Source organism: Phacochoerus africanus, chromosome 5 (genome assembly GCF_016906955.1).
Source record: "Phacochoerus africanus isolate WHEZ1 chromosome 5, ROS_Pafr_v1, whole genome shotgun sequence".
Taxonomy (NCBI): domain Eukaryota; kingdom Metazoa; phylum Chordata; class Mammalia; order Artiodactyla; family Suidae; genus Phacochoerus; species Phacochoerus africanus.
In genome coordinates, this window is record NC_062548.1 from 67,512,889 (window position 1) to 67,525,053 (window position 12,165).

Consider the following 12,165-nt stretch of genomic DNA (forward strand, 5'->3'; position numbering starts at 1 on the left):
AGCTGGATGTATCACCTTCAAAATTTCAGATAAAGCTATAGTAATTAAAATCACTCATGAAAGACATAGATCAATGAAAAAAATAGTCTCCAGAAATAAGCCCATGCACTTATGTTCAATTAACTATAACAAAAGGTGAAAATATACAATGGAAAAGACAGTCTTTTCAATAAGTAGTGACAGGAAAACTGGAAAGCTACATGTAAAACAATCTGATTAGAACATTTCCTTATACCATGTAAAAAATAAACTTAAAATGGATTAAAAACCTAACTCTAATACCAGAAATCATAAAACTCCTAGAGAACCTAGGCAGAGTATCCACTGACATAAATTGTAGCAATAATTTTTTGGATCTATCTCCTAAAGTAAAAGAAATAGAAATAAACTAATTAAACTTAAAAGGTTTTGAACAGCAAATGAAACCATTGACAAAACAAACAAAAAGTACATATGCAGAATAAACAAAAATATTAATTCAAAAAAGATACATTCATCCCAATGTTCATACCAGTGCTATTTACAATATTAAAAAAATGGAAGAAATCCAAGTGTCCATGAACTGACTAATGGATTAGGAAGAAATGTGTATTGTGTGCTGTTGGATAGAATGTTTTGTAAATGCTTGTTAAGGCTATTGTTATCTAATGTGTATTTTATGTCTAATATTTGCTTCTTCTTGTTATGTCTTTATGATCTATCTGTAGTTGAAAGGGGGATATATTGAACTCCCATACTAATATTGTATTGCTATCCATTTCTCTCTTCAGATCTGTTAATATTTGCTTAAAATATTTAGGTGTACCCATGTTGGGTGTATAAATTTTAATAATTGTTATAGTATCTTGTTGGCTTTACCCCTGTGTTATTAAAAGATGACCTTCTTTGTCTCAAAGGCAAATTTTGGCTTTACTTAAGACAAAATAGAATTTTGACCTAATGTCTATTTTGTCTTAGTTACTCTTGCTTTCTTTTTAAATTTCCATTTTCATAGTATATCTTTTTCCATTTCTCACTTTCAGACTATGTGTGCTCTTAAAAATCTAAGTGATTTTCTTTCTTTCTTCTTTTTTTTTCTTTCTTTTCTTTTTTGCATTTTGGGCCACACCTGTGGCATATGGAGGTTCCCAGGTTCCCAGGCTAGGGTTTTAATTGGAGCTGTAGCTGCTTGCCTATACCACAGCCACAGAAATGCCAATTCCAAGCTGCATCTGTGATCTACACCACAGCTCATGGCAATGCCAGATCCTTAACCCACTGAGCAACGCCAGGGATCAAACCTGCATCCTCATGGATCCTAGTTGGGTTCATTAATTGCTGAGCTACTAAGGGAACTCCTAAGTGATGTTCTTGTAGACAGAACATATAGTTGGGTCATCTTTCCACAATCTTTTCAGCCATTCCATTTCATTTGATTGAACATTTTTGTTTATTCACCTTTAAAGTAATTATTGATGGGTATAGATTTACTATTGATATTTTGTTAATCATTTTCTCTCTGCATTGTAATTATTTTTTTCCTTTATTCCTCTCTTTCTCTCTTCCTTTGTAATTTGAAAATTTTCCATAGTGGTTTGCTTTAATTTCTTTCTCTTTCTCTTTTGTATATCTAACTATAGATTTTGGTTTGTGGTTACCATGAGGCTTAAATAAAGTATCTATAACCGACATTTTTAAGCTAACAATTTCAAGATACAAAAATTTTACATTTCTACACTCCCCACATTTTGTTTTTGACGTCACAATTTATATCTTTTTTATATAGTCAATCCACTAGTAAAGTATTGTAGTTACAGATATTTTAATATTTTTCTTTTAACATTTACATGAGTCATAAATGATTTACCCACCCACCAATAAAGTATTAGAATATTTTGAATTTAACAATATATTTAAGTATATACTTTCATATTTTTTCCCGCTACTAATTAATGTCCATTTTTGTCAGCTTAAGAATGGCTTTTAATATTTCTTGTAAGGTTAATCTAGAGGTGATTAAGTCCTTCAGCTTTTGCTTGTCTGAAAAACTATCTCTCCTGCAATTCTGTAGAATGTTTTTCTAGATAGATTATTCTTGATTGGCATTTTTTTCTTTCAAAACCTTGAATATATCATTCCAATTTCTTCACCTCAAAGTATTTGCTGAAAAATCCACCAATAGTTTTATTGAGGACACTTGTACCTAACAAGTTGCTTTTGTCTTGCTGCTTTTAATATTCTATCATTGTTTTTAATGATTTGGAAATTATAGTATGTATTCTTAGGTACTTTTTTGGATACATCTTCCTTGGAACCACTGGGATTTCTTGATCTGGGTGCATTTTTTTTTCCAGGTTGTGGATTTTTTTTTAGCCATTATTTCTTTGAATAAGCATCATGCCCCTTTCTTTCTCTATTTCAATCTGGAACACCTAAAATGTACATATTGGTCTCTTGGATATTGGCCAATAAGTTCCTTAAGCTATCTTTACTCTTTTTTATTTTTTTTCCTCTTTGAATGAACAAATTCCACTGTCCCTTCTCGTGTTCATTGACTCTTTCTTTCACTTTATAAAGTCTGCTGTTGAACCCTTTTATTAACTTTCTTTCATTCAATAATTGTGTTCTTCAGCTCTATGATTTCTCTTTTATTTTCTATTTATTTGTATTTTCTCTCTCTTTGTTAAAGTTCTCACTTTTTTTTTTAATCTAGGCTTCCCTCACTCAGTGAACATATTTATGACAATTTTATTTTTATTGATTTATTTATTTATTTTTTTGTCTTTTTGCTATTTCTTGGGCCACTCCCACGGCATATGGAGGTTCCCAGGCTAGGGGTCGAATCGGAGCTACAGCTGCCAGCCTACACCAGAGCCACAGCAACGCAGGATCCGAGCCGCGTCTGCAACCTACACCACAGCTCACGGCAATGCCGGATCGTCAACCCACTGAGCAAGGGCAGGGACCGAACCCGCAACCTCATGGTTCCTAGTCGGATTCGTTAACCACTGCGCCACGACGGGAACTCCATTTATGACAATTTTAAACTCGTATTGAGGAAACACTTTTTTTTCACTGAGGTCAATTTGTGGAGATTTATCTTATTCTTTTGTTTGAAAAATGTTCCTGAGTTCATTCCTTTTCTTTCATGCTCTGTGTCAGTTTCTGCATATTAGAAAAAACAGCCACCTCTTTTTGTCTTGAAAGACTGGTCTTGGAGTTCCCGTCGTGGCGCAGTGGTTAACGAATCCGACTAGGAACCATGAGGTTGCGGGTTCGGTCCCTGCCCTTGCTCAGTGGGTTAACGATCCGGCGTTGCCGTGAGCTGTGGTGTAGGTTGCAGACGCGGCTCAGATCCTGCGTTGCTGTGGCTCTGGCGTAGGCCAGTGGCTACAGCTCCGATTCAACCCCTAGCCTAGGAACCTCCATATGCCGTGAGAGCGGCCCAAGAAAAATGGCAAAAAGACAAAAAAAAAAAAAAAAAAAAGAAAGACTGGTCTTGTGTAGGAAACAAAACTTGGCAATCTGACAAGCCTGAGGTTCTGGTTGTCTTTTAATTCTTTGTGATTATCCAAGCTGCCATCTTTGTTCTTAGTGGCACCCACTATTTGAGGGTATGCCAAGCCCTCTCAGTGTCCCATTGTGGTAGATTACATTTAGTACCCAGCTACAGCCTAATTAGAAGCCAGACCCTCAGGCATCAGCTGGAAAAGTGTATAGTTAATCCCCCTTCCAGGAAGAAGCTGGAAGATGGGCACTTTTAGCTGTTCCCTCTGTGCTGAACTTGAACATGTATAGTCATTGGGAAGGGGGTGCTCTTGTGCCTGTATTAAAACTTCTTTTTTGTTTGCTATAGTTCTGTGGTACTTGTGAATGCAAACTCCTTTGGAATCAGAGGCGAGTAATCCAATGGCCATCCTTTCAAGCAGCAGCCACAAAATCTGGGGTGTCATACATATGTACAAATTCTTTCTAGAGAGGTTCTGGTAACTGATTTTATTATTTAAGCAAGCTGAAGGGAGAACGCAGGAAAAATGCCTCGTGGCTTTCTCTGTGTATGGGGAGGATTTCCGTCAGCCCATAGATGCATGCTAAATTAAAAGTCCAGCCTTTAGGTAGCAACTTATGCAGTATAGAGTCAAACCACCTTCAGTGATGACCAGGAGATTAGGTTTGTTGCTTGCCTCCTCTGTGCTGAGCTGAGGGGTAGTTGTAGTGTGTAAACTCATCTGTGTGCTTTTTAAGAACTGGAAAACAGTATGTAGATTCCTCAGAAAACTAAAAATAGAACTACCATTTGATCCATTAATCCCACTCCTGGGCATCTATCCAGAGAAAACCATGACTCGCAAAGACACATGTACTCCAATGTTCACTGCAGCACTATTTGCAATAGCCAAGACATGGAAACAACCGAAATGTCCATTGACAGAGGAGTGGATCAAGAAGATGTGGTACATATACGCAATGGAATACTACTCAGCCCTTAAAAGGAATGAAATACCAGGATTTTTAGTAACATGGATGGACATAGAAATTATCATGCTAAGTGAAGTCAGCCATACAATGAGACACCAACATCAAATGCTTTCACTGACATGTAGAAAATGAAAAAAGGACAGACTGAACTTCTTTGTAGAACAGATATTGACTCACAGACTTTGAAAAACTTATAGTTTCCAAAGGAGACAGTTTGGGGGGTGGGGGGAATGTGCTGGGGGTGTGGGATGGAAATCATACAAAACTGGATTGTGATGATTATTGTACAACTATAAAATTAATAAATTCATTGAGTAATAAAAAATTAAAAAAAACTGTTCCTTTGTTTGCTGCAGTTCTGTGGGACTCATGAATGTAAGCCTCTTTGGCTATCAGAGCCAGGTGATTGGGAGGGCCTCTCTCTCAGGTCAGCCACACAAGCTGGGGTGCCAGATGACTACACAAGCTCATTCCAGAGAGTTTACAACAACTTGGTTTTATCATTGGACTGAACTGGAAGGAGAAGGCAGCAAAAGTGCTTATCAGTTTCCCCAGGCTCTGGAGAGAATTGTAGTCAGACCCTAGATTTGTGCTGACTTAAAAGTTGGATGCTCAGATGGCATATCATAAAGGATGCAGTCAAACCCTTTTAGGGAAATATGGGGAGATGGGCATTTCCACCTGCTTCCTCTGTACCGAACCCTGCCTGGAAGGATAGCCATGAAGACTCTTCATGTACATGTTCTTTAAGTGTGCTAAAATTATTTGGAGTCCATGGACACAAATTATTTTGGCCAGGTGTTTGGGGTAGGGGGTTGCTCCTTGGGTAAGAGTCTTAAAAGTTGGGGCACAATATGTGTGGTCCAAACCCTTCACTCATCAGAGAGAAGCTGGAAGATGGGATCCCTCCTGATTGTATTGCCTGGAACCAGAGGTAGAGTTTATAGAGAATGTCTAAGACTTCCCTGCCCATTTTGATCTGGCTAATTCTTAGTCACTCAATGTGTAGGAGTCTCTCAGCTAGTTTCTGGATTTCTTTCAGAGAGAATGTCTCCATGTATAGCTCTATATTTGGTGCATCTTTGAATGGTTCCTTCTATTACCACCTTGGTTCCTCCCCCCAAAGATATTTTTATACTTACCTTTTGAGCAATCATCAATGCATTGGGTTGCTAATACCCTCCTAAAAGTATGAACTCTTCTCATGGCTTTCAATACCATATCCTAAGAGATTCCACACACATCTTGAAATTTCTTGTTCTAAACCAGCTATTTTATTTTTGCTTTCTGTCTCATGATCTACCTGTAAGTCTCTCCCTTTCTTTGTTTTCCAACATGTTCATTTATCTGTCTTGGATACCTCTTTTCACCCCATTGTAGCCAGTCATTTTTTTTACACAATTTAATTCTCCATGAAAACCTTTTGACCCCCTTTTTCTTGCACTCTGTCACAAAACTGCTAGAGCACTTACTATTTGACCACTACAACTTTTCCTGAAATTATACTCCTTGTTGAGTTATTCAGATGTGTTTTTCATATATTAGTAGTCTCCTTAATTAGATTATTATTTCCTAATCCTAATTAGATTAGAAAATTTCATATCTATTTCTTTTATTTCACACCTCAGTCACATCCTGAGTAACAAGCGTATCATCGATTTCACAACAAATGATCATGAGTTTGAATTATAGCTTGTCTAAATTCAGCTATGTGAGGTTGGATAAGCCTTTTACCTTTTATAAGCCTCAGTCATCATCTGTAGTAGATGAGATGAATGTAAGTTTTTTTCAAAGGCTGTTATAGGCACCTACAAAGAAAGAACATTGTCCATATAGTTCACTGCTGCATACCAGCATGCACAAAGAACAGTACTTAGTAATTAGTCAGGGATCAAAAAGTATTTAAAGGTCAAGATAATATAAAAGTATATTAATCAAAATTATAGCTGACATATAGTAGAAAGTCAATATAAATGCCCATATCCTGGAACAATTCATTTGTCCATTGGCCTTACCATTAGTTTAGCTGAAATTCAATGATTTAAATATCTCTTACTTGAAAAGGAATAATAACAACAACTTCTTCACTGAGCATCACAAGGCAAATGGTTGGTGAAAAAAAAAAGGTGAAAATCACAAGAAAGGTGCTAGGTAGGGCATAGAAGCATTCTACAAAGGAGAGACATGTTACTCTTGTCCTATCTATAAATATAAAGTTGATGTAGATCGCAATGTCGAGTGTCCCTTCACCCCCTGGAACATATGATTTATGATGTTTTCACATTTAAGAGGAATATTTAACAACTTCTTTAAATCAATGGAGTTTTGTCTTAAATTCTGTGTTTTGGGTTTAGAAGTTTTACAATATTCTCACTTCCCTGGGTCCCATGATGAAATTTCAACAAGCAAGCCCTCAGGAGTGCAGAAAGCAGCATAACCAGACTTCTTGGACTTTGTCCAAGGGAAGTTATTAATAAATGTTAGGGAAAAGTTTTTCTTGGCCCTCCTATTACCCTTTAATCCTTAACTGTCTTAATGACATTGCAGGCCATAAATTGTTCCCTAGAAGATTTGTATTCATTGCAGGTTGAGAAAGAGATTGTTGGAGTTATGATAACATCAAAGGCACTTTAGAGGTCCTGGAACACAACAGACAAGATGACATGATCTAAGAAGCCTGAACTTTGGCATTAGACCAAATTGTACTTGAGTGCTGATCTTTCGGTCATTAACTGTGATTTTGAAAAACCACTTAGCTTTTTGGGTATCCTTGTCTTCATCTGAAGAAGAAGAATATAGCATAACTGCCTTTCAGGTTTGCTATCAAAATTAGAAGGAATGAAAGTGATTGCAATATCTTACTGCTTTGTATTTTGAAATCCCTCTCCTTTGGGGTACGTGGTTCCAATTATGAAAAGAAAGTGATTATAGAGGAAGAAACAATGTGATAATAGAAAATATCATGGAAATAATGGCTAATGGTATTACGTATTATATAAGTTAAGGTAATATCTGCTGCTATAACATACAAATTCCCAGAAATCTTAGTGGTTCACCATAATAAAATTCAACATCTTGCTCAACTAACTATTCAGTAAACATATTCAGTACATGACTTTTCACAAGGTGATTTAGGGGCCTAACTTCTTTCCATCTCATGGTCCCACCATCTTTTAGGGCCTCTGAGTTCTTTACTTCTAGTCAGTGAGAAGAAAAGAATGAGGATGGTATGGGAGTTCTTTTAGGCCAGGTCTGAAAGGGACACCTATCATTCCCCCACATTGCAACAGCCTCTGTAATATGATTGCACCAAAAAGAGAGTGACTGGGAAACACAATCTACCTCTATGCCCAGGAAGAAAAGGAAATATGTGTGGTAACCAGTTAATTTCTGCCAAAATGATCAGTAAATACTGATCACTGGAGAACTTTGGTATATGGGAGAAGAATGTCAACATAATGTACTTAAAGTACTAATATTAGGAAAAACTGTGCTAAGTTGTTGGGAACCTTAAAGAGAAAGAAAGAATTTGTGGAGACAGAAAAAATAATTGGATTTATAAAATACGCAGACTGTGAAATGGTATGTATTCTTTTAACCACAGGAGTGAAAATAACCACAAATCCAGAAGATCTGATCAACTTGAATTTAAGGTTTCAGTCAAAGCTTAACTTACACTGTTAACATTCTAGTAAGAGGAAATTCATGCACACAAGTAAAAATTAACTACTTTCAAGGCCTGATGTTACTGTGTTTTAACCAGGGAGAAGTTCTGGATAGAAAAATCAGAGTTTAAGGGATGTTTACTCAAAAAAAAAATTAACAAAGATTGTATCTTAATGAAGAAAATTAAAATTTAAGGTTTAAAGGTTAATAAAGTTTCAATGAGTAGTGAGTGCTTCAAACAATTTTTGGTACTGCTGACTTTGAGTCTGGTAAATATGCAATGATATGATATATAGTTGCTTATCAACATTATTTTGACTGTTCTACTCTAGGATAGTTCCAGGGAAAGAAATCCCCTATAATAGCAATCTTGACCAAGGAAATTTACCCTCAGTTTTCCTGTGGTTCAGAGTAGTCTAGGCAGCCTGCTTCTTGGGCTGCTTTTCCTACTTTATCAGTGTCCTGAGCCAATTCAAAGCATCAAGATCACAAAAATGAAAAAGAAGTTACATGTCATGACCTCTTCTTCATCTGACATTTTCCTTCTTGTCCAGAGGATTTTACTTTTCTCCTAACACTGGAAGTTCAGGGGGGCATTACACTAGTTCTGCTGCTCATTTCTTTTTCATGTCAGTGGTTATTTTTATCCACAATGAATAAGAAATTTGCATTGTGTTAGGAACAACTTAGGTCTCCCTGGATCCCAAAAAAAAGAATTAAAGAAAGATTTCATTTGGCAGATGAAATCTTTGGTATTCCAATTCCTTGGTATTCCAATTCTTTTGCCACAATGCCCCTGGATCAAATATCTAATTTTCTTCAGCTTTTTTAACCTCAAATCCCTCTCCATTGTGTATTTCAGTATTAATATCAAAGAAGCGTACAACTCTGTGAAAGAAGTAAAAATAAAACAGTGAGGAACTCAAGTAAGATAAAGACAAATATGGAAGCATGCCTGAATGAAGCAAGCTTTGGAATCCACAGACAATCTAGTTGAGAACCTGTGGACCAAATTCCGCCTGCTTTGTGTTTTTTACAGCTGTAGATGTAGCCACACTTTCCATTTAGGTATTGTCTATGGCTGCTTTCCCACCATAGTGACAGAGTTAAGTAGTTTTGGCAGAGACCAGATGTGGGCTCCTAGACTAAATTTCTAGTCCAGGATGAAAATATCTACCATCTAGCCCTTTGGAGAAAAACATTGCTGATCCTCAACCTAGACTGTCATAGATGGAATTGAGTAAGTCATGTATAAAAGAATGGAAGCTTTATGGCAGAGAGGTAAATCTGAGCATGTTATGAACAGCAAACAGCAAGCAGTCTTATGAAATACAGCAAGTAAACAACAAAAAATACACAAATACCTATACAATTGTGTGTATATATGCATATGTGTATCTTTACATCTATATACTTGTGTTTCCCTTATTTTATTTATACATTATATATGTATATATTTATTTTGTGTATATATATTCATATATACATTCATATATGTGAAATAAACATCTGTTCTTTGAGAATAGTGATATTCTGTTTTAATTTTTTTATCCTTTCCAGTACTTAAAGCAAGTCTACTGCTTGCTTCAGCAGCACATGTATACTAAAATTGGAATGATACAAAGAAGATTAGTATGGCCTTTGTGCATGAATGACACACAAAGTTGTGAAGCCTTCCATATTTAACCTACACACAAAACAGAAACAGACTTCCAAACATAGAGAACAGACTTGAGATTGCCAAGGGAGAGGGGTGCTGGGGAAGGAATGGATTGGGAGTTTGGGACTAGCAGATGCAAACTACTATATTTAGAATGGATAAACAAGAAAGTATACCACAGGTAAGTATATTCAATATCCTGTGATAAATCATAATAGAACATGAAAAAGAATGTATAGATGTATAACTGAATCAGTTTGCTCTTCAGCAGCAACTAACACAACACTGTAAATCAGCTATAATTCAATAATTTTTTCTTTTTTAAAAAGCAGTCTCATGTAGGCAATAACACAGTTTGGCTAACCAAATGCATTTAACTTCAAAAAATTGTATGACTACCCATATCTCTTATCTCTAGGCACTTATCTTTCTTCTTAGTTTGGGCAAATATTGATTGTTTTAAAATGGAAATTCCTAGAGGAACTTGCATTTATCCCTGAACAGTTAAGGAATAAAGGACTTTCTCTATTCTTCTTCAGGGTCACTAAACTGGAACTTGTCTTGAGAATTAAATGGACTTTAATTAAAGCTTAAATATAACAAGAATGTTTGCCACTTTTTCATATTTTTCTTGTGGCCAAGCTTCAGTGATAATGAGACTAAGGTCGTGGACTTGATCTCCATGTAGGCCACTTAACTCTGATCTATTTCAAGTTTAAAAACATTATGAAGCTTCTACAATGTGCCAGGCACTGTGCAAATCATTAAGACCATAAAACTGAATAAGGCACAGCTACTTTCTTCAAGGATCCTAGAGCTTGCTGGAAAGATTAGATAACTCTGGTGAATAAATAACTGAAGTTGTAAGCAATGTTATAAACAAACTGTTTCAAATATTCAGAAAGGAGAGAGAAGGAAGGATTATGATAAATTTGGTGAAAGAGCCTCTATTTGCAATATGCCTTAAAGGTAGATACTGTTACATTTTTAGGTAGGAAGATGAGGCAGAGAATTTTGTAAGCAGAGAGTAACTGAAAAAAAAAAAGTGTATTTAGTAAATACCACCAGATTCCATTTTTCTCAAAATGTGGGGCATATATGAGAGTAATGAGATTAAATGTTTATAGAAGGCCTGGAAATTCAAACTGAAGAATGTGTGCCTCATTTGGTAAGCCAGTAAGAGCCCTGGTGGATCTTAATCAGTAAATAATTGAAGACTGACCAAGAAGAGCAGTCTGGCTATTTGCATAGAAGCATTTGGAGTTTGAAAATGCAAAAGACAGTAAAATTAATGATCTATTGCCACAGTCCTAGGAGAGGAGTACTATGAGCCTGAACTGGGATGCTGGTGGTGAAAATTGAAGAAAGAGATTTGAGTAATAATTCTGGCACCAAATCTAGAAGCCTTGGAAAATATGTAAAGAAAAAAAGAACTAAAAAACAAACCAAAAAAAAAAACCCAAACCCTAGAATATTGTTTTTTTTGTTTGTTTGTTTGTTTTAATAAAAGCTATCCTATTAAATGGAAAATGAAGAAAGGAAAAGCTTTGCAGACATTTTTAGGCAACTGTGGGGAGTTCCACATTTGGCATGTTGATTTTTTAAGATGCAGGTAAAAAGTTATCTGGCAGGGCTGGAATTGAACAAGAGATAAGGGATGAACAGACAGACCTGAAAGTCTTCTTTATAAAGGTTGTTTACACAGATGTTATTGTGATGGACACAACTTTTAGGAGATGCATGTATAGAAAGAGAAGTGATGAGTCTTTAAAATAGGACCTTGGGTCACAAATATGTTTGAGAAAAAGTCAAGTCATCCTTGGAAAACACAGTGAAGGAGCCTAAGAAATATGTGAAACATCAGGGTAGGCCGGCATCCAGGCAGGAAGGACACAGTTCAGGGAATCTTATGACAAATAGCAGTAAAGGAGCCTGGGAAGATGCATAAAAGCTTCTACCATAAAAGATGCAGCTAACATAATAAAAATAGTAAAATTTACAACAATGGAAAATGTTACCCTCAGGACTAACCAGATGCCAGAGACTTAAGAATTTCACGAGCATCCAGTGCCATCTAAATGTTACTGGTTTTGTTTCAAGAGAATGAATTTGGGTCAAACATTCTAACTCAATCATTGCAAAAGGGAAAAACTAACCTAATCACATGCAGTTGAGATATAGCCTGTCTGGAAGAAGACTTAACTAAAGGTAGTGGGCAGCATGAAGTCTTTAAGAAAGAGATCAAATGACTCAAATGTTCAATGCATGTCCAACACTGTCCTGGACAGACAGCGTTTTCAGAGGAGCTGATATGCAGTCTCCCTTATTAGGTTTATCCCACATAAGCAGTTCAGATTATCCTAGTTTTGTGATTTCTGCCA

At 36.2% G+C, this 12,165-nt stretch overlaps 1 non-coding gene across 1 annotated transcript; it reads left to right on the forward strand.

The window, feature by feature from the left end:
- The first annotated feature begins 9,705 nt into the window (after positions 1 to 9,705).
- On the forward strand, positions 9,706 to 9,810 carry LOC125128526 (U6 spliceosomal RNA). The gene has a single exon (XR_007135236.1). It is a non-coding gene; the product is annotated as a U6 spliceosomal RNA (small nuclear RNA).
- The last annotated feature ends 2,355 nt before the right edge of the window (positions 9,811 to 12,165 follow it).